This window comes from Acipenser ruthenus, chromosome 16, assembly GCF_902713425.1.
Source record: "Acipenser ruthenus chromosome 16, fAciRut3.2 maternal haplotype, whole genome shotgun sequence".
Taxonomy (NCBI): domain Eukaryota; kingdom Metazoa; phylum Chordata; class Actinopteri; order Acipenseriformes; family Acipenseridae; genus Acipenser; species Acipenser ruthenus.
The window spans coordinates 20,330,572-20,353,323 of NC_081204.1; the positions used below are offsets into that span (position 1 = coordinate 20,330,572).

The window sequence follows — 22,752 nt, forward strand, 5'->3', positions numbered from 1 at the left end:
ACTGCTACTGTTGGTTTTGTTCTTTTGCTTCTGTTGCTGACCTCCTCACTTATACCTGGACATTCAGAAAGTAAAATGTATTTTGCTGTTCTCTCTTTTCATTCTCCCAATGCTCCTATATACTTGCTACATCTCTGTCTATGTGGGACTGGGAGTAGATCAATGTATCTTTATTACAAATGTAAAATGACTCAAAACTTCAATATCTCTTTTAAATCGAGTTACTCTCTACGTGTATAATATCTCTTGTTTAAATATGTCATTGTGCATTTGCTCAAAACAAAAAAGCAATAAATCATTGATAGACATCATATGAATCACCCTGAAAACAAAAATAGAAATATCCCTTGTGACTGTCTTTCATAATCTGCACTTTTTATTGAGGTGCTGTATGCATATGTGTGGGTGTGTGAATAACAGGCACAGGCAAAAGTATTTGGGCAGTTCAAAAAAAAAAAAGAGAGAAAAACCACAAAAAGTGATTTCTATAATTTCTAAGTGTGCTATTCCTAATCTACATTAATGATTTAGATTCTGGTATAGTAAGCAAACTTAAATTTAAATTTAAAGCAAGTTAAATTTGCAGATGACGCAAAAATAGGAGGAGTGGCAACACTGTTGCAGCAGCAAAGGTCATTCAAAATGATCTAGACAGCATTCAGAACTGGGCAGACACATGGCAAATGACATTTAATAGAGAAAAGTGTAAAGGTTTACATGCAGGCAATAAAAATGTGTATTATAAATACCATATGGGAGATACTGAAATTGAAGAAGGGAACTATGAAAAAGACCTAGGCGTTTATGTTGACTCAGAAATGTCTTCATCTAGACAAAGTGTGGAAGCTATAAAAAAGGCCAACAAGATGCTCAGATGTATTGTGAGAAGTGTTGAATTTAAATCAAGGGAAGTAATGTTAAAACTTTACAATGCATTAGTAAGACCTCACCTAGAATATTGTGTTCAGTTCTGGTCACCTTGTTACAAACAGGATATTGCTGCTCTAGAAAGAGTGCAAAGAAGAGCAACCAGAATTATCCCAGGTTTAAAAGGCATGTCGTATGCAGGCAGACTAAAAGAATTGAATCTATTCAGTCTTGAACAAAGAAGACTATGTGGCGATCTGATTCAAACATTCAAAATCCTAAAAGGTATAGACAATGCCGACCCAGGGTACATTTAACTAAACATAAACTTGTAAATACTGTAATACTGTAAACGTGTGAGTTCTGTTACTTATATGCATGTTACTGCCATGGCACCCGTGGTTAACTCGAACACCTTGGATAAGTCAACACTAAATGTCATCCCTGTGGGGTGTCCAGTATATTTGTTTTTTGAACCCGGAGGAAGGGTAATCCTCGGCCATGGATTCCCTAAGGTTTCCTCCTGCCTCCCCTCGGTGAGTAGGGTTTTTTTTCCTTACCTGAGCGCTGAGCGGTGAAGGAGGGCAAGGCGGACCAACTCAGGCGTAAGTACCAAACTCCATCTTCTCATTTACAAATATTCTAATTGTGAGCACACGATTATAGTAGCACAAGGTAGGCTGGGCAGTACTCTTGGGTTTTTGTTTTTTTGGGGGGGTAGGTGGCTTAGTACCACTCTCCTCAGCTGATATGATATGTGGGGCGCAATCTCATTAGACGGTCGCAAGCCAGAGGTGGCCTTGTCCTTTAGGGGGAAGGTTTCCCAGAGTGCCACTTGCCCTGCCGCTGGTAATAGCTGCCATCAAGCAATAATTATTGATCTCAGTCAGCCAGCACACGGGCAGCTCTAGAGCTCAATGGACAATGTTATGTGCTCTTGGTCCTTTTGTCAAATGCAATAAAAATTCGGTCAAATCAATTTCTCCTTTCTGAAAAAATCATTTTTACCTTTTGTGTACATGACATGCAAAAAAAAAAAAAAATTTTAATCACACCTGTGGGCTTTGATCGATTAAAAAATACTTGATCGATTACTCTTGTCTACCTGAGTGCGGTATCAAAAACCATGCACGGAAAATACATCTTGAAAAATGGCAGAGGCTACTTCTAAAGACCTTAGTAAAAGGGCAACTGAAATGTATACCCCATATTTCACAATGAAGAAGAAAAGACTGCGACTTGAGTTATTGAGGTGTATGCGTGTGAAGTGCATATACGTGTAAATAGATTTTTGACAGTATTTCAAGTCTGAATGCAAGAACAGAAAAACAGCACTTTAAAAGACGTTGTTTTTACCCTGTGTTGGGTGCAAAACGAAGTTTAACAAAGGACACCCGACAAACGTGTTTTTGAAAATAGTTTATTAACATCGTGTGGCAAAGTGGTTTGCAGTGCGCAGGTGTAGTGGTGATGTGATTATGAAACAGAAGACAGACAGCAAAGTTCACTATCCAGACAGGTTTTATTTTTATAATCCTGGTCTGGTGACCACAAAGAATAATCCCAGGCAATACACAGCAATGTGTATTGCACTGTTTCAAAATAACGGGCTGCAGTCCCGAAATAATAAGACACAGTTCATAAACACAGTAGAACACACACAAAGACTCACATGTTCACAAGTCCAGAGTGAGTGCTATAGTGCTCGTGGTGAAATACAATTTATCGGTGTACAATGGTGCAGTGTTGTCCGGGTTTAGTGCTGGGCTGTAGCGACAGCTCCGGATCGTGTTAGCCATCTAATAATAACAAACAGTACAATTAGAACCGACAAAACAAACAAACACTAAACACTCACAGTAATATTTCGCTTATCCTTTAGCGTTCTCTTAACCATAAACAAAGGAACAGATCACCTAGTCATGTCCCCTTTTTGTACCTTCAGTCACGCCCCCTTGGCTAGCAAGTGCAACCGTTTCTCCTCCAACCCGTGGTTGCCACATCGCTTTCCCTCTGGAGCGATAAATTAATGTACCGCAGCTGTGCCCCCTTTTCCAACTTCCACCTAACGCTGGGAACGACTTGTCAGGCCATCCACTCCAGGGATGAGGGAACAGATTGCAGTACGTCTTCACCAACCCAAAAGATAAGTGGATCAGCGAAGTCATTTGTTTTTGTTTTATTTGAGAGTTGTGTTAGCCAAACTCAGATATCAGATAGACCTGACGAAGTATAGCTAGGGCCCTGATGAGTGGGCTAGGAGGGCTGTACACTGAAAATAACTTACCCTGACGGGCCCTGATGAGTGGGCTAGGAGGACTGTACACTGAAAAGAACTTACCCTGAAGGGCCCTGATGAGTGGGCTAGGAGGGCTGTACACTGAAAAGAACTTACCCTGAAGGGCCCTGATGAGTGGGCTAGGAGGGCTGTACACTGAAAATAACTTACCCTGAAGGGCCCTGATGAGTGGGCTAGAGGGCTGTACACTGAAAATAACTTACCCTGAAGGGCCCTGATGAGTGGGCTGGGCTTTTGTTTTCTTTAAAAGTATTTCTGTTTGTTTTGTTATAAGTAAAACTCTTGCTTTGTCACTTCTGCCTCCTGCCGGTCATTGTACACCACTTCAGCCAGACATTCTTATAAACAGAGCAACCTAGCTCACACATGGTGTTAGTCATGGGATTCTTCTGACTGAAGACTGAAAGTACAAACCCACATCAGATCTGTTATAGTGACTGTGCAACAACATGGTGGACTTACATTAACTGGTGAGAGCTCTGGCTCATGCCACAGCCACGCAGCAGGAGACCAACAGAATGCAACAGGAAACAGGAAACACCTTGGGCACATTAGTGTACAACCCACCAGTGTTGGTCACATCAGATCCACACGTAATACAAAAGATGACCATCAATGACGACATCGAGGCATAATTGTTTGCCTTTGAGAGGACGAGAACGCGGGAAGGGAGGCCCCTGGACAAGTATCCTCACGCTCTTTTTAATAGGCGATGGGCAAAAGGCCTATTATGACCTCAACCTACAAGAAGCCGATAACTATAAGCTGCTCAAGTCAGAGATCCTCGCAAGAGCCAGGGTGACGACAGCATTGAGGGCCCAGAGATTCCATGCCTGGTGATTCGACCCCACTTTAACCCCGCAATTTCAAATGTTTGACTTGATACACCTAGCTAAAAGATGGCTGAAGTCTGAAGAAAACTCAGTCCACCGGGTCATTTAAAGTAATGATCATGGATCGATACCTTCGGTCTCTGCTAGCCCCCTTGCGTAAATGGGTGGGTCAGGGAGACCCGATCACCCTTGATGAGTTCAATGCCCTGGTTGAATGCCACCTCGCCGTGGAAGAGTTGGCGTGAGCACCCAGCACCAACCTCAGGAGAAGTCCCACCGCCAGCCCCAGCGGGTGGAAACACTGCATCAGCCCTCGAGTGAGAAAGACTTTTGATTTTAAGGGGGTGAAAGAGCGGTCACAAGCCATGAAAGGACTTTAGAAATACTGGGTTTGGGGGAAATGCCAGGGGGACTGTTAACATTACGTGACTTTGGAATTACAGGATTCTAACTACCAAAAGTATAGTTTTGAGTAATCAAGCTGTAAAGTTTTCATAGACAACATCTAAATGTTATTCAGTAACATCTTTGTCTGTTCTATCCCTGTGTATTCATCACCTGAAAGCAATTCATAGCGAGATACCCATAGGCCCACCATGCATTTCTGGGGGATTCTTTTGAGGGGTGCTTTTGCAGATGGAACCTTGTAACTTAATAGAGTTAATATCGTGTGAGGTACATAATTCCATCTGACATTTTTATATAGATTTGTTTTAATTAAACACAGAACTGATTATGTTTATCACAAATTTAACATTTATTTTATTTTTTCTGGAAAACATAAGCAATGCATGTTTTTTTTTTTTAACAACTCATTAAAAACCAAATTTCCTCTCCTATCCATGGCAATTTCATTATAGCCTTCAAGTCCTAGCAGAATCTCTCAGGTGGATAACATTTTACAGCATCTTATCAAACAAAAGTATTGTTTTCAGTATTATAAAAACATGTTGCGGTTCCATGTTAATTACAGTTAGAATGCCTAGTATTGAATGAAGGTGATATTCTTTCTTTTATACAATACCGTTGCTTCTATATAGTGCTCTTCATGCAGAGCATCCCATGGCACTTTACAATAAAAACTCAAAAGGCCATTGGCCAAACATGCATATAAACTGCTGTGTGACTGCATAGACCCTGCACTTCTGCAAAGATACCGATACAGTACGTTTGCATTGGAGTGCTGTCACTGGTGTCTGGCTGAAGGGACCCCTGCTGTGAGCCGCTGTCTAACTGTATGTGCTGTCTGATTAGACTGAAATATAAATTGCATGTATCAGAATGCTGTGTGCAATAATTACGATCTCAATTTTTACCAATGTGTTAGTTAGAACACTAATTCCAAGCTCATGATTGATCATAAATGTTTAAAATGGGGTCACATTGCTAGGAGGTGCACTGATGGAGATGAACCAATGCAATGCACTAGCACTGACAGTTTTTGTGGTAGTATCTTTGTGGCCAGTATGCCTGAGGGCAAGTACCCCTATCTTGTAAATGTTTCGATAAACGTAAGAGAGGTCAGAGCTCTCATTGATCCAGGCAGTGCAATTATCTTGGTGGCTCCTGAATTCATGAGCACTACAAAACTGGATAAAAATCCCAGAACCTAAATTACTTGCATCCATGGGGATATTAAGTACTACCTGACCACTCACATTAAAATCTTGTGTGAGGAAGGTAATCATGAGATGAGGGTCATTATAATTATTAGTTATTTCTTAGCAGACACCCTTATCCAGGCAACTTACAATTGTTACAAGATATCACATTATTTTTACATACAATTACCCATTTATACAGTTGGGTTTTTACTGGAACAATCTAGGTAAAGTACCTTACTCAAGGGTACAGCAGCAGTGTCCCCTACCAGGGATTGAACCCACGACCCTCCGGTCAAGAGTCCAGAGCCCTAACTACTACTCCACAAATCCCTCGGTTGCCCCACCAAGTAATTCTGGGAAGAGATTTTGCAGGGTTTGAAAACCCGGTGAAAGTGAACAGGGAATTGGAGAACCCCGAGTTAAAGAGTGAGGTGGAGTTAGAGTCTCGAGAGAGCTTAGTTGGTCTGCTTCCCTTTTTTGAAACAGAATTATTTAAAGCTTATCAAAATAACAAGAAAGTATTAAAATCCAGAAAACAGCGAAAAAGGGAAAAGAAAAGGTTATCACCACCTGTAATAGCCAGTATTCTGTACGTACCTGGGGAACCTGTGGAACCTGTGGAAGGAAACAGCAGTTAATCCTGGGAATACAAAACACCTAAGGAAATAAGAAGAATTAAACTAGAAAATTGATAGACAGATTGCCATTCTCCAATTAGCAGGGGGATAATAAAAAGAGCAGTAATAAAGACACCTTGCCCTGGCTCGACACATAATTGAAATCTGTAGAGAGAAGTTTTTGGGGATGGATGAAGGTTTACTCACTAGTACGTGGATACAGAGAAAGATGGCAGGTGGCAGAATGTTCAGCTTTAGAGTACCAAAGTTGGGGACTGATCTGTAACGATTTGTAAGGGAGGCACCATCTCCTGCTGTTTTTAAAGTAAGATTGAAAGCACATTTTTGTAATTTAGCATATGTATTACAAAGGGAAAATGTATTTTAATGTATGCAATTTAAAGGGTATTTTATCATTTATTTGTGCTATATAACTGTGGCAAAGTACCCCGCCCCTGTGTGCATTTGTGTGTTCTGTGTATGTATGTATGGGTGCGTATGTTAATGTTGGTGTATAGATTGGTACACGGGATATAAACGGGTCTGTGTTTCACGTGTGTTTAAAGTGTATAATTATATTTAGGCACGAGGATGGCACATCACTTCACGTGCAGATAAAATGTGTATAATGTGTGGCACGGGGTTGCACGTAATGAATTCACGTGCTGGGATTCAAGTGAGTAATTAATTAGTAATTGAATCCCAGCACAACAGTATATATAGATGCACGTTTTAGTCACTTGTGGTTGGGTGTTCGGAAGAGGAGAACGGGTGAGAGAGAGAGAGAGGAATAAGTAGTAGTAAAATCGTAAACGTAAAGTGTTTGTACTCACCGTGTTTGTTTGTCTGTCCGTGCACCGTTTGTTTAGTGTTAGTCGTTTTGTATGTCTGTTTATTTTGGCGCAAGTGCCGTGTCCTGTTTTGTATTCCGTTGTTTAAACCTTTTATTTTGTTATTAAACGCTGAGTGCAGCCATTGCACTCAGCTCATCATCACCACCGTCTGTGTCTCTGAATTCCTGCTTCTGGTCTGACGCCACCCACTCTGGCCGTCTTTGTGACAATAACAAATAAAAAATGGTCTATAGGCAGGTGTTTATCAAATAGAACCCAGTTCAGAGCTGTTGTACTCTGGTGTTCCGCTGTAAAAGCTGTGCATTCAAACAAGGGGGATTACTACTACAGTGTAGTGCATGAGCTGTATCTGAACTGAATCCAGTGTCTGCTTTTAAGACTTCGTTATTGGCAGAATTTGCTAATACCCCTCTCAACTCTGGCCTTCAAACATGCACTAAATATATTGGTTATTACAATCAATGTATAGCCTCGGCTTCAACTTATATTAAACATTTCTGTGATATCACCCTTTGATCTTTTGATTGACTAATTCTGAAGCTATTATTATCCTCTCTGCACTCTAAACATCTTTCTTCAGTCACTGAATGCGTTTCGAAATTAGGATTTCTTGCTTAGAACCAGCAGCTGTCCCCTTCCACGCATCCACCATGACAGCCGTATCTGTCACTCCCGCTGCGCAGGGCCTGCCCTGTAGTCCAGCTGCCAATCTTCACACTTGCTTCGTCTCTCTCTCTTCAGTTCCCCTGCTGTTGATATGACCCAGCAGCCCAAAATTGTAAGCAAGAAAAAATGCTTGCTGAGCGTAAACGGAAATAATATTGTTGATAAACTGTTTCCATTGTTTCAGGACACGGATACATGCAGTCATATCTATACTATATGTGTCTTCATGTTATTAAGGCATTGCGACAACTCATCAATCCACTTCATTGGCGCCATTGTCTCTCCCCCTCCAGCACAATGCAGAAACCAGCTACCAGAAGTCCTGCCCTCGCAGTACAAGCACGCTTCATCCGGCATTCATCTGTGCAAGCTGGTTATCACTCTTGTCTGTCTATCACACTTATAGCTGTCCAGGACATAAAGAAAAGTTGTTTAAAAACAAGGCTTTAAAGAGATTATTTTCACTTTCTTTATCCTAACCTCAGTGAAAGGAAAATGTAGTCTTGTTATATTGCGTCAAGACTACATTTCCCAGAACGCTGTTAGGTAGCATGGCCGTACATGATTTTTCCAGGTAGTTAATGTTAAACACCTGTTAGCAATTGAAATAGGTATTTAAGTAGGGGTTGGTGCATTTGTCAGGGTTGGTGTTAAGGCTAAGGCAAAGACCCGGAAAAAGACGTTTGTAAAAAGGTATTCTAATGAAAAGAGTGAGTGCTTGGTTACCAGTAAATGGCGTAGCTGTCTGGTCTTAGTTAGGACCTGGTCAAAAGTTTAGTTAGCACTCCAGATTGGAGTTGGGCTTTTGTTTGTTTATTTTATTTTCTGTCTTGTACATAATAAACATACAGGTACCAACCTATTTAAATATAACCAACTGGTGAGCTAATTATTTCCTGCTCTAGAAGACAGGGTTATGGTTCCAAAACAGAGTGACAAAATCACACCACACAAAATATATCTAGCTATTTTTCGATTTATATTTTTTTGAGAACTCGACAATTAATATCAATGTTTATTTTAGAAAGAATTTTACAGTTTTTCTACCTTTGTTTTTCAATTCAAGCAAAGAACAGGTGAAATCGACCTTTATAGACTTTTTATGCCATTGAGAAACCCTTTTATCATATTCAACATGCAAGAAAACCATGGTTACCAACATTCTAACTGAAATAACGTTTGGTCACAGCGGAGTTAACCTTGTAAAGATAAAGATCCTACACAAATTAAACAATTGTCTCAAATAAACCGTAGAAAACGCAGCATATAAAAGTGTGTTACATAAATGTATAGCATACATTTACGAGTAAAAATAATATGCACAGAACAAACATTAAATAGTTGAACAGAACTAACTTGCACTTATTATTCAGAGTCTGAGGTCCTCCCTTTTCCGCTTCAGCACAGCCGGACTCACCGGAAGGCAAAGCAGACGGGCCACTTCGTCCTGCCGCGGAGACTTCAGCCATCGGTCAGGGTATTGTGTACGTTACTCATTAAGTGTTTTCCTCTTGCGCCCCATTTTCAAATCAAACTAGTAACTGTCACCATATACTGTACATATAGCAAAAGCTTACCTATACCTTAACTCGTTAATTTCGAAGTAGGCACTTAGAATGACAGGCGCTATAGCTGGCAAATGAAAGTGCACAGTTGGTGCAGGTTTGATGATTGACAGTCATTTGAACGAATGAGCTTATTCTAGTGCTGCTTCAGTCAACGGGATCTTTCAGATCGGGATGAAATAACTGACAGTGAAACTACAGTAGCCTACTAAAGGACCACTGAGGTGACTGACAGCAACCCCTAGCCATTCAGAGCGGAACGGAGACGGGACAGACAGCAAGTATAAGAACTACACAAACTAGAGATGATTTCTAAATTATAATTTTTGGTAAGAAAATAAAAAATAGCGAGTGGTTTTACACACGTTTATCCTATATACATTTATTTCAGTCGAACTCATATTTTTGGGGAATTTGATGTTTAACAAGCTTTACCGATTAAAATCAAAAAGTAGCAAGCCTAGCTATATCCCATCAACTTAAAAAACCGACAGCTAATTCAAATCTCGGCGACAACTGACTCCAGTGAAATGATGATGCTGACTGACTGTGGCGACTTGGGGGTCTACGGCACACCACATGATGCCTTTACCAGATGATCCACTCAACTAACCCTTATTCTGAAACTTTTAACATCACTACTGCTGGTAATATTAAAAGCAATTTCATGCAAATTCACCAAGGTGCCATATAAGGTTGCTGAGATTCTCGCCTACTGATTTGTCTATAGTGATGAAGAAACAGAAAACAAAACTAGTACCTACAGATCCACATCTACCATGTATAGAAAAAGCCTGTATATATATTTTGCATGTGTACAGTCTCAAAGACAGCTGTTAACCTAGTCTATGGTTTTCAAGCACATGGTTGCACAGTTATTAATGATATGAAATGTCTGGCACTGTCTGGCAAACCTGAAATTCACAGGCTAACACTGGTTTAATTGCATTATATTTAGTCACATCTCGTTTCCTGACAAGCACCGAATCTACAATGTGCACACTTATTATAAGACATAAATAACTTTAAATACATGGATCAACCCAATTTCAAAGTGTTTATTAACTCCTATTTTTTGAAAAATGAAGAAACCTATTACTGTAACAAAACTGAGAACCACTCAGTGCGTCTTTTAAACGTTCCTCGTTTGAATAAGATTCACAACTTTAAGTACTCTAAGGACTGCTTTTTGAAAGTCTGTTGAAAACCACTATCTGATGTTAAACAGGAGAACATCGCACACTTCGCTGCACATAGACTATTCATATTACCCTCCCTTAATCATTTTAATACGGTACAGAAATCAAAAGTTATGACAAGACTTACCTGATTGATTCTGACAGCCCGGAGTAAGGATAACCGCGGCTTTATAGTTAGTCTGGGTGTTCAGGTTTGTTGATGAAAGGTGCTGTGATAGTATTAGCATACGTAAACACTTCCACTTGCATCAAAAACAGCTGAAAGAGGTGAAAATAAAACAGACAAACAAACCGATCATAACCAGGGATCCTAGTTTTCCACAAAAAAAAAAAAAAAATTCTCCGATTAAAAAAAAAAAAAAAAGCATTATTCTGCAATTACAATAAAAGGTTATAATTGTTGAGTAGTAAAAACACACTGTGAAGTAATCTGCAGCTATGTTTCAGCATGAGTGTGACGTGAGTGTGTCTCGTTCACCAGAAGCAGTTTTATTGAACAAGTATGTTTACTAAATTTAAAGCAAAATTGCCTGTGTTGATGATTATATATGATAAGTGTATTGATTTGGTTATAAACAACCAAAAAAAGCCTTGCATGTTTTTTGCAAATGTAAACTAAAAATTCTCAGACAGCATAGACAATCCGTGTTTTTCCACGTTATTCCACAGCAAACAGAATCCTAGGGTCCCTGATCATAACAGACTTGCATCCCAACATTAAAGATACAGTAATATTCCAGAAATACACAGATGTTCTTTTTTTATATAAGCACTGCTTTAAGATATTCCTGAATCTCAGAGCTGCAGTATACTTCTGATGAACCTCTATGTACTGGGTCTCAGAGCTGCAGTATACTTCTGTAAGAAACACACACCACTAACATGTAAAGGTAGTAAAAAAAAGGTCTAGTTTATTGTAGTAATAGAATACAAACAGAGCAGCTAACTCCTGAGCCCCAGACGCTGGGTTGCATCATCACTTACACATACAAGAGTTTCATCCGCTCAAGCACAAGACATGCGCAGCATTTGAAATGCAAACAATTTCCATATATGGTTATTAATAAGTAGTTTAATTCATTTATACATACTAGGCTCTCAGACAGATATTATTAAGCAGATAATATACAGATAAAAGCAGATAATATACCGTGAGAATGGAAGACAGACGGCATTGGCTCCAGTTGTTTTCGTCTGGCATGATAAGTTTTCACTGGTGTGTCAGATTCTGTGAAATTCTGTCTCTGCTTATCTCGTGCCCTTGACAGTAAACCCAGAATCGACAGTGTCAATACTGCACTCACTCCTGACACACAAGAATAAGAGGATACACAAATCCTCAACTCTTACAGGTTTTATATAAACCCTTTATTGTGCAGTATACGTTTTAATAAAGATTATAAAATAATCTTATACTTCTCATGCATTTCTCTGCACTGGGTCTGAAAACTGCAGCATACTTCTCATGCATTTCTCTGCACTGGGTCTGAAAGCTGCAGCATACTTCTCATGCATTTCTCTGCACTGGCCTGAAAGCTGCAGCATACTTCTCATGCATTTCTCTGCACTGGCCTGAAAGCTGCAGCATACTTCTCATGCATTTCTCTGCACTGGGCCTGAAAGCTGCAGCATACTTCTCATGCATTTCTCTGCACTGGCCTGAAAGCTGCAGCATACTTCTCATGCATTTCTCTGCACTGGCCTGAAAGCTGCAGCATACTTCTCATGATTTTTTCTGCACGTGGCTCATGAAATACTAAGCAGACTGTGTGCTTTGCCGTATTTCAGATTTAATATTTAAATCGAATGTAAATATAACATGCTGAACTATGAAGAAGTCATCTGCATTCATATACATCTGCAGTAGTGCAGACTGTGGCCTGAAGATCTTCTGAGTAATAGGAGTGGTGACATTAAATGGTAAAGCACAATTGACTGAATGAAATGGATGGGCTGTTCTTGAATTCTGTATGGTGACACTTGACAGCATATTTCCTACCTCACTTGAGGATGCTGTTTGGGATAAACTAATAAAGGACACAAGCTATTAAACAAGTTTGGTTGAGCTGATTCTTAAAGTATACATTAATACATTTTAATAATGCATGTGTTTGCATAAAATATCTTCTAATTCAGTACAAAGTGCTTTTTAATATTTTATGTTCTGTCTCTTGCAACAAAACAACATTTTTAACTGTGACCTTTTTGCAGGGTAAGCAGAAAGGTGCCAGGAAAGCAAGAGTAGTCTATTTCATTGAGCTGGGTATAAATTGTAATTGTATACTGTACTGTATTTGGACTTTTTAACCATGTTATGGTATCCCATTGAAACAGTACACAGAACATACACATTTTTAATTCAGACATTTTTCATCCTTGACTTTAAATATCAGAAGCCACAACCCACATGTTCATACAGTTGTGTCATCCCGCTAAAATACCTGCCAGTCAGCCTTAATTGCCTGTCAGTCATCCTATTTAAACTGTAGCCAGCTTCCTAATTCTTGGCTTGTTTTTCAGTTTGCGGTTACCATGCAGACTTGCAGACCCAATCTTAAAACAAAAAAACTTTTCTTTAAAATAATAATAATAATAATAATAATGATTACTACTCATCCGAGGCAGCTTTCATTTTGAGATGAAGACTGCCATTCCTATTCACCGCTCTTTTACAAGGATTGGCCCGTCGACAAACTTGTGAAAGCTCTTTTCAAAAAAGGATTGGCCATTTGAGCAGGGAGCGATCGGCTGCTTTATTTGTTTTATATTGCAATTCCATGTCGACCAAGCCTTTTTCCCCCTCAAAAGTCACAGCAGAGATCCAAACTTGTCAGTTCACACTCCGCCTCTGCTACTATGCAAGCGTCACTCACCTCTGACCCAGTGACTACAACCCCTCAGTTTTCAGTTTAATCTGATCCTTCTTCCAATTTGCGTTATCAAGCAACTCATTCATCCTCTTTCCACCTCAATGTCCAGAGCAGCGATGGCGAACCTATGGCACACGTGCCCCGAGTGGCATGCTGAGTCGTATTTGTTGGCACGCCGAGTGAGCAGTTACCTGCTTTTTTTTTTTGCACGCCCTCTGAGTGGCACTTTGGAAAGCCACAGTTTGATTTGCAGGGACGGCCCCGCCCCAAGTAATTGAGCAGTGCTAACTGTAGCCGTTATTATCTACACGTTCATGGTTGGCTGTTTATGTTGCTGAGCTGCTTTATTCAAGTACCCTGGGAACAGAAAGCTGATCAAAAACAGTAAGTCTGTCCCATGGAGGATCAAATGTAATTGTGGTCAGCTATGGATGTGTCAGCGGGACACGCGGGGAGGAAGGGATTGTTAGCCTGATGCTTGTAGCATTTTACTGACCGTCATCTCCTGTACTAAATGGAGAAATGGCCACAATCTTTCATACTTTATACTCGGGGTCGGGGATCTGCGAGCCTAAAATACATAACCAAGCACTTTCGGCTTACGTCTTTCCTAAAAAAGATGTACAACTTTTCGCACACGTGTTAATGTGCAGTGCAAGGTCTTTTGCAGGTGTCACTGGCGGCAACACTTGTATTTGTGCATTGAACTTTAAAGCAAATGTCCCACTCTGTTTTGACTGTCAAACCTTTCCCTTGTCATACATACCGGAAATATATTTCACTGTCACATACTCGTATCTCAAACTATGTATTCTTTGTTTGATGCACTGGTTTTTTTTTTAAATACTATTTTAATCTTCAAACTATGGGGAAATGCAAGTTTAAATTCTGACGGGTCATACTGTGGTATGTTACCCTTCTTCATACAGTGGGGAAAAGCAGGTTGTAAATTCTCAAAAAACAAACATCTCAAAATAAATTATGCCTCTGATATGTGGAGTACATTTGTGGATGCTCCTTTTTTTCAAGGTAGTTTGACACCACAGAAATATTTTTCTAATAAGTATGTTATCTGCTACTCGTCTTTTAAATCGTTATTTTACAAAATGTAAAAACAGTAGATATGTTTTATGTAAGTAAATATACAGTTGAAAAAAAATGACGGTACACCGGTAATGGTTGTCACTGTGTGCAATTGCAACCAAAAAAACAAAACATTATGGCCAGGGTTATTGGTGCAGCGCGCCAATTGAGCAAACATCTTATATTTATTGTATGATGCACTGTGATTGTTGCTTTTACTGATGTTTAGCATTATAATTCTTAAATGTGATTTATGTATTTTACTGTAGTTTAGCAATATAATGTTCAAACTATGTATTTATTGTATGATGCACTGTTATTCTTTTACATGCTGTGAAGTGCTTTGAGTTGCTGTTCCACTATGAAAGGCTCTATATAAAATTAAGATTGATTGATCTTACTTGATGGGTCCCGGTGAGGTGTACTATACTATTGCTTTTTATGTCTGTAAATTTCCAAAAAAATATAATATAATCTGTGAGCAAAAGTGAATTTAGGGACGGAAAGAACATGCATATTCATAATTATTCATTTTTTGTCTGAATTTGATCAGTCTTGCTGCCTCACTTTGCCTCCCACTGGTCTGCAGCGAAGTAGTCTTCCACTGCCTTCTCCCACAGCCACGCTCCCCGGCTCCTCGGTCTCCAGCAAGAACAGCATGTGAGTGTAGATTAGAATGTGCAGTGTACTTAGGGACAGGGAATGGGGAGTGTAAGGGAATTGTTTAGAACAGATTGTGAGTTCTCAGGGACAAGAGGAAATTATGAGAGGCGAGGGGAGACCAGCATTAAGTGTCCAGTGAAGTATAAAGGGGAACAGGAGTGGGATGGGGTTGATTTTAATGACGTGAACCAAAAATTGCAGGGTTTTGGCAAAACAGCAGAAAGCATGTTTGGGGATATCAGGGCTTTTGAAAGAAAGTTAGAGGTGTTTGAAAGAGACATTGACTGTATACAGCTCAAATACTTCCCAAACCTGAAAACACATTTGCAGAAATCTGCAGACTTTGCAGACAGTCCCAGTAATCTGCAGGAAGTTTACCACCAGTTTTCCAAAATCATGGGGGCTTCAAGGGAAGCATTTGCAGCCAGGTTTATTTTGTTCTGCAACATGGAGACAACACTGTCTTTCATGAGCAGGCCTGACACAGCCACGTTTGACCAGCTGAATATTTCCTAGTTGGAATGGCTGGCACTTGAAAGTTTGGAAATTGAATTGTTGGAATTTCAAGAAAGTGCAGTGTGCAAAAGAAAATCTGCATGTAACATTACAGCAGATTGAGTGTGACAGAGTAGATGGGGGAAAAAGCAGGAAGTGCAGAAAATGAGATATTGAAAGTCTGGAATTCTTTGTCAAATTCTTTCAAAGCAATGAAAACTCTTGGAAATTCAACTTTTTTTGGCTCATCATATTTTTGTGAGCAGCTTTTTTCTGGCATGAAATTGATCAAATCAGACACACGCAACAGGCTGATAGATGACATGAGTGCTGCATGTGTTGCTCTAAAAATGACTGACTATGAACCCCGGGTTGAAAAAATGTCAGCGGATATTCAGCAGCAGAAGTCCCAGTAGTCATAGGAATGTAAATATTGTTCCCCCACACCTGCTCTCCAGACAGCAGAGGGGGGAGGGGGGTTCAGGGTTTGGGGAGGTTGCGAGGGGATGAGGGCGGATGGAGGGGTTCTGTCCTAGTTCATGTAATGTTCTTGATTATTTTGTATTGTGGATTGCTGTTTTTTTTGGTATGTTTGCTTAATAAAAACTTAATTACAAAAAAAGGAAAGTAAATATTGTTTTAAAAAGTTACCGTTTAGCCGCTGTATAACCTTTCACACCCCTAATTAATAATTGGCACCCTTGGCACTTAGTGACAAAAAAAATCCAACTTTGGGCACTCCAGCTGAAAAAGGTTCGTCATCCCTGGTCTAGAGTATCTGATCGCTTGATGCTCTTGATAGCAGGATCACTCGCTTGGATCCGGCAGCCATTAGTTCCTCATCAGGGACACCATCAGCAGCGCTCGCCTCTCCCGCTGCTTCAGCCACACCCACACCTGCTCTCGAGCTGCAGGTCTTCACTCTAGAGACCGCCTCCAATTTAGGAACCTCCTCTGCTTCAGATATTCATCGCTACTCTCCTCAACTGAGAAGCAATATTATGGAAGGTAAAGACGTTAATTTGGTTTTTATTCTTATTGCAACCTTAATTTAACCTCATAAGAAATGTTACAAACGAGAGGCCATTCAGCCCATCTTGCTCGTTTGGAGACAACCTGGTGATAATCAGTAAGGAAGTGGACACTGTCTGTTGATCGCTTTATATCGTAGTAAACATATTTGTAAGAAAGTTGTAACAAGTTTTTTAGGTTTTTTTTTTAAGGTATTATTTTATTTATTTATGTGTTGATAAATAAATTGCAAGCCTATGCAATGGGTGTTTGATAACAAACCATAACAATCGAAATATTTGTTTATTACAGTAGGTTAAATACAACACAATAATCTGGATTTTTTAAATGTTTATTAAGAAATCAGCTCAATTGTATGCATATTGTTGTTTTAATACTGCTGTGTATATGCACTACAAGATAGGCTCTAGTGTGCCAGAGCAGTACATGCTTCTGTCTAAAACATTAACGTCAACAGAAATCATTCAAATAAATGAACAACATAGGATATTTCATTATTTGTGAAATGCAGCTCTGGTTCTTTAAATTGCTTGCGTTCACTGTTCACAACAAAACTATTATAATTGAAAAAAAAAATAGAGACAAGTAACTAAAACATTGTTAACAAGTCTATTTATTTGCATTTTTATAAATGATATCATAGCTGAGGCATTAACCCAAATGCTGTCCCCGCAGGACTGTTCTCTCACTGAGGAAAGCACATCCAGATGTGACTTTCACAGGAGAAGCTGCAGGAGAGAAAGACACCACTAAGGAAAATGAGCCTGGTCCAGTTACCAGGCAGGCGTATGCCACCACAACACCTGTAAAACAGATTAAATGCCTTAAAAAAAGCGTAAATGTAGATTATTTTGATTTAGAAACTGTGGAATCCCAGCGCCTCATTTCTAAAAAAAATAGATGAATGGGGTTAGACGCATTAACTCAAGAAAACCTACTATATACCAAAAACAGCAAGATGTGGGTAAATAATATTCACAAGGACTCAACTGAACAAAATGCAGAGATAAAGGGACTTAATACACGGCTGGTAACATTAAATACATATATTGGAACGCTGTGTGGCATGTGACACAATCAAACTTTACCACAAGCCAGCAAAGGGAACAGCAGCCATCAACATCTGGTACACCTGCACGCCGCAGCGGCAGAGCGCAAGAGAAAACAATTAAAACATGATTCTCTTTTAAAGCCACACCACTCCCAGTTTAAGCAGAAATAAATGTTGTGTACTTAACTATTTGATGGCAAAAACAAGGATTGACAAGTAAGGTGCATTACAATTAAAATGGGGGATCAATAGTTTCTTTGTTTATTTCAACATTAAAATATATTTAACATGTTAATCCAATTTTCCTTCGTTTAAGTACAGTCCTTTGTTAAGATACCTTAAAATATCACCCACAGTTGTAAAATAAAAGTGCCTACAATGTACAGGTAGTGGACAAAAAAATGGAAACACCAATGTAAAGTCACTTAATAGGGTGTTGGGCCACTATGGTATCCCGCTCTGTGGAGTTCTCAGCGGACCGTTTTTGATGAAATTGGCTGCTCACGCCCCAGGTTGAAATTTGCAGTCATTTAATCTGCAGTTGCTCACTTGTTTTGCCTTGCACTTCGAATTAATGCACGGATATCACAATCCTGGAGTATGCGCTTCCGCCCACTGCTGCCCTTTGCTGACAATGTCTTTCCCTCGGAGTTCCATGCCGACATCACCTTAGACTCCATTGCTCATGAAACATCAGCAACAATCACATCTTTCAAAGTCACTTTGGTTTCCACTGGCAAAGCATGACTTCTTTTTGTTTGGCTTTGTAAATCATCTGCTAATTCTTGGCACATATCTAAAATAGATTGCCTATTTAATCTGTAATTCTCTATGATTGCATTGTCTGCATAATCAAAAGGGCTAATTCTAGACAAATAGACCCTTGGTAAAGGTGCACGGCTATGTCGCTGTAGTAGCTGTCGTCTTCTTCTGATACGGTACACTAGGGCCAAGTAAATTTTGTAATGTGTATTTTCATTTTAAACCCAAATATCTTGTACTACAACTAAATACATCTTTGTTTTTAAGCCATGCTTTTACACTGTCTTGCACTTCATGGGTCACCTGAAGAGTGACACTGTCCCTACCCATTAACAGATTTCTTTACTGTCAATAACCAATCAGCTGCTTTGACCCAGAAGACACTGGAGTGAGAAGACCAAGGAATTAAAGCAGTAACAGACTTCCTAGAAGTCAAGGCAAGTAAACACGAAACAGTAGCCTCTTCAGCTGTGGGAATTGCTGGTTTTATGACCTATTGTTGTTGGAGCATTTTCACCTGAAGCTCTTCAGCTGCAAGGCATTGCCCAAGTCATCAAGCCAATAAGACAGTATGCAATTTACAGACTCCTTAAGAACATTATTGTAATGATATTCCCAGGGTTACAATATAATGAGGCGACTTCTCTCATTTGGACATATGAAAGTGAACTGAAAAAACAGGTTTGGGGCCATCTAAATTAATTCATATCCAAGATAAAGTCCATTAAAATGTGCATTCAATGTCCTGCTGCAAGTTCTTGAGGTGATGCACTTTACTTTCAATCATTGATAGAGTTAGAAAGTTAAGCAGAGAAAGGAGTCTTTTTCAAATGACCTAAACTGTGCAGAACTAAATACAGCCACTGCAGAGTTCAGCGTTTATAGTTGAAACTTTCAGCAAAGAATTTTAATGATTCTTATTTAATATTTTTACATGAAATGCCTAAATGACTAATTTCCAATTGTTATGTTTTGTGTGAATGACTATGGTATTTACCCTGCCCATTTAACATACTGGATCCCTTTAAAAAACAGTCCTTGAAATACAAGCTTTGTGAGCAGGGCCCTATAGTGTCTTAAGGGGCCTGGGAGGGAAACAAACAGACAGAGGGCCAGTGCTACAGTATGTTGATTAATGCAGTTATTAACCTCATCTCACAGGCAGGGTAAAGACAGCATGCTACGCCAATACAAGTGCTTTAAGATCTGCTTCTGTTACGATCAATAAATGGACCACATTCCTTTGTCATTGTTTTACTGGGTAACATCACAAGGAAACACACGTTACTAAGGAAACCACGAGGGCTGTCACTAGGTAGTTGGGTCGGGTTTAAAGTATTCAGAACGATTCAATGATAGATACAAGGTAGGAAGGCGGGACATTGCCCAGCAGCACTGGGAAATTTTGTAGTAGGTTTTATTTTTTAAATGGAAAAGGGTAAAATCAGCGTGAATTGATTAACCATTTCCAGAGTTTTTCCAGTGTTTATTGGCTGTCCACAAATTTCATTTTTTTGTATTGGGGGTGTTTTATTGGGTTTTATTGGTTAAAACTGAAAATCAGAAGCCCTATTTATAGTATGCCTGTGTTTAAAGGCATAGCTTCAGTTGCGTATATGCGCTTTGTTATGTAGGCAATATAAACCCATTTATTTTAAAAAAATTAATACTTATTTACATCGTTTCAGTTGTACAGTTTTGTATGTACATGATATACCTGTATATACACACATTAATTTTCAAATATTTGTTAATTTTATTTTTTAGCGTTTTTTGACGCTAAGCTTTATGTGATATGTCTGTATATAAACACATTTTATTCAAATGTCTGTTTATTTATAATGTTTCGGTTGTGTAGATGCTTTATATGACGTTCCTGAATAAAACTACGACTTATATCCAGTTGTTTGTTTTTGCATTATAATATTGATGTTGTTTTTTAATACGCCGGTCAAATTGACCGGTCCTGGTTGTTCTAGGTATTCTATGAGGTATAAACACAGTCGTTCTAGTGTTAAAATGTAATTGAAAGCTAAAAACAAACACATATTGTTTGACAAGCTGGCAAGATTTCAGAATGAATTTCCCTACAGTTTAAAAAGATGTAACAGCTGGTTGCATGTGCTGTCACTGGAAAACATGCATTAGTGATGAAAGGAGTCCCCTGTAGAGCTCATTCAATTAGATCCAAAAGCACAGTTGGTCAGTTTCTGTTGGTCTGTTTGTGTATTTGTTAAAGAACGCACCTATCATTTTGTAATAAGTCTCCTCTTAGCGGCTCATCAGTTAATAATCCATCAGAATCAGACACATACTGACCTCTTGACTACAGAGCTGGCTCTTTAATTGAATGATAATGTGAATGCTGTTGTGAGCTATAAAACGGATGTTGGCCAGTTGGTCCAAAACAATTGTATAATCACCCACAAAGCAACACTCAAAAATTCATAATCAGGCACAAAGCAAAGAACTCTTAAATGACACTTGCATGTAAATAGATCATTCTGTAGGCTTTCTTATGGGATTGGTGCTCTTAGACCTGCAGAATGCAGAATTGATTGATAGAATGCATGCCATACATTTTCATTTGAGCTTATACTCGCACTCTCTTCTGCTGGGTAGTGGTTTGATTCCTAATCTTTTTTGTAATAAGTTTACAATGCAAATAGAGTTACAGTACCATGCATGATTGAGCTCATCTCCCATGACTGAATCCCACATTCTAACATTCTTGGCTCAGAGGCATTTTAAGGGTGTATTGTCATTCTACTGTGCCAGAAAGTGTCAATGTTACCATTGTGGTACCACTCTGGTATGAGCCATTATAGCTGCCCTTGTTCTAACATTGTATTACTGAAGTGACTGTATCAGTCTGAATTGTCATTATTATAGTATGCCACACTGGGAGGTCTTTTCAGCCATCATGCACCCCCTCTGAAAACTCTTTGCTGGCAATGTTAGAGATTCTCTGATGCAGCTGATCTCTCTTCCACTATCAGTCTTGTGCAAAAGGACCACGCCACCAGGTTGAGAGTTCCAACAGAGGTTGTTTTTTCCCCCAGCTGTTAAAGAGAAGACAGTAAACTGATTTGCTGTCTCGTGTTACAGGCTAACCCGTGCACTAAAATGGGAAATGGTGTGTTTACATACATACGGTACCTTTTTAAATAGTACATTAACACAATAATAAACAGAGATATGAAATAAAAACCATAAAAAATACGCAATAATTATCAAGTAACATTGAGGGGTAGATGTACTGAGGTGTTGCGACTGTTGCAATAGTCGCACACCAACTGCAAACGAGTGGAGCGTCTAGGGTGAAATGTACTAGACAGGCGCAATGCTGTTAGAGATTTTTTAGGGAATGTTTCTGCTGAATGACTGTAATTGTGGGCATTCCTGCATAAATTCACAAAAGTGGGGTGGAGATTGTGGGTTCTCAAATATTATAATGAGATGTACTAAAGCTGCCGGCAACTGCAACACTTACAATTGCATCAATTTGTTAAGAACTTTTGAAAGCATGTTTTAAACAGTCGCAATTGTTTCTGGCATTTCCCAGTCCGCTTTTTCTCGTGCGTTGCCAGTTGTGCTCAAGCATTGTTGAGGTGAACGCCCAAATACCTATTTTTCCCTAAAAACGGTATACTTACAAGCCTTGAAAACAAATTTACATGACATTTCTGATTTCACCAAGAATTGGGAGCATTAGACTGCACACATGTGCCGCTAACCCCTCCAGCTCATGATGAACATCTGCATAGTAATAGGAAGCACACCTATTCTATTAATGTGCAGGTGGTTTGTAATTGTGCACAATTTAGCACTGAACCACTGACTAACTTAAATAAAAACGGACAGTATACATCTGGCATATAGGCTACTCATGATAATACGAGTTAGTAGCATAAGGCTAAATTTGTTGCTGGTCCCTTGAAATTCGTATTAATGAGAATTGACTGTCCTCCTGTAAGTATCATAGCATGTCAATGTGGCACTGTGATGAGTCAAAGGGATTTCGGTCTGTAATTCAGCCTCCCGACAGCAGAAGGCATCAAACCAACTTCGGGACTTCCCTTACCAAGGTCTTGTGACCATGACGAAAGTCATCTTTATGAGGGGCGGCACCTTGGTGGGAGGTGGAAGTACGAGTATGTAAATCCCGGCCACTTGAGTCAAGTGAGTTGTAAGGACACTTGTCAGTTTGGGATTGGTGTTCCACTGACCCAAAATGAATGAGGCACGGCCTAAGCTGGCACATTTAAATGCATAAATGTGCTGCACATTTA

The 22,752-nt window shown here is 39.4% G+C and overlaps 2 long non-coding RNA genes across 2 annotated transcripts in view; one reads left to right on the forward strand and one right to left on the reverse strand.

Annotated features, from left to right (window-relative positions):
- LOC131697773 (uncharacterized) overlaps positions 1-22,752 on the forward strand; it is a 46,908-nt gene that overhangs the window by 13,115 nt on the left and 11,041 nt on the right. The gene's annotated exons all lie outside the window — the stretch shown is intronic.
- LOC131697772 (uncharacterized) lies at positions 2,371-11,463 on the reverse strand. The gene is made up of 2 exons (XR_009307482.1): positions 7,054-11,463; positions 2,371-6,218 (listed from the first exon to the last, which is right to left on the reverse strand). It is a non-coding gene; the product is annotated as an uncharacterized LOC131697772 (long non-coding RNA).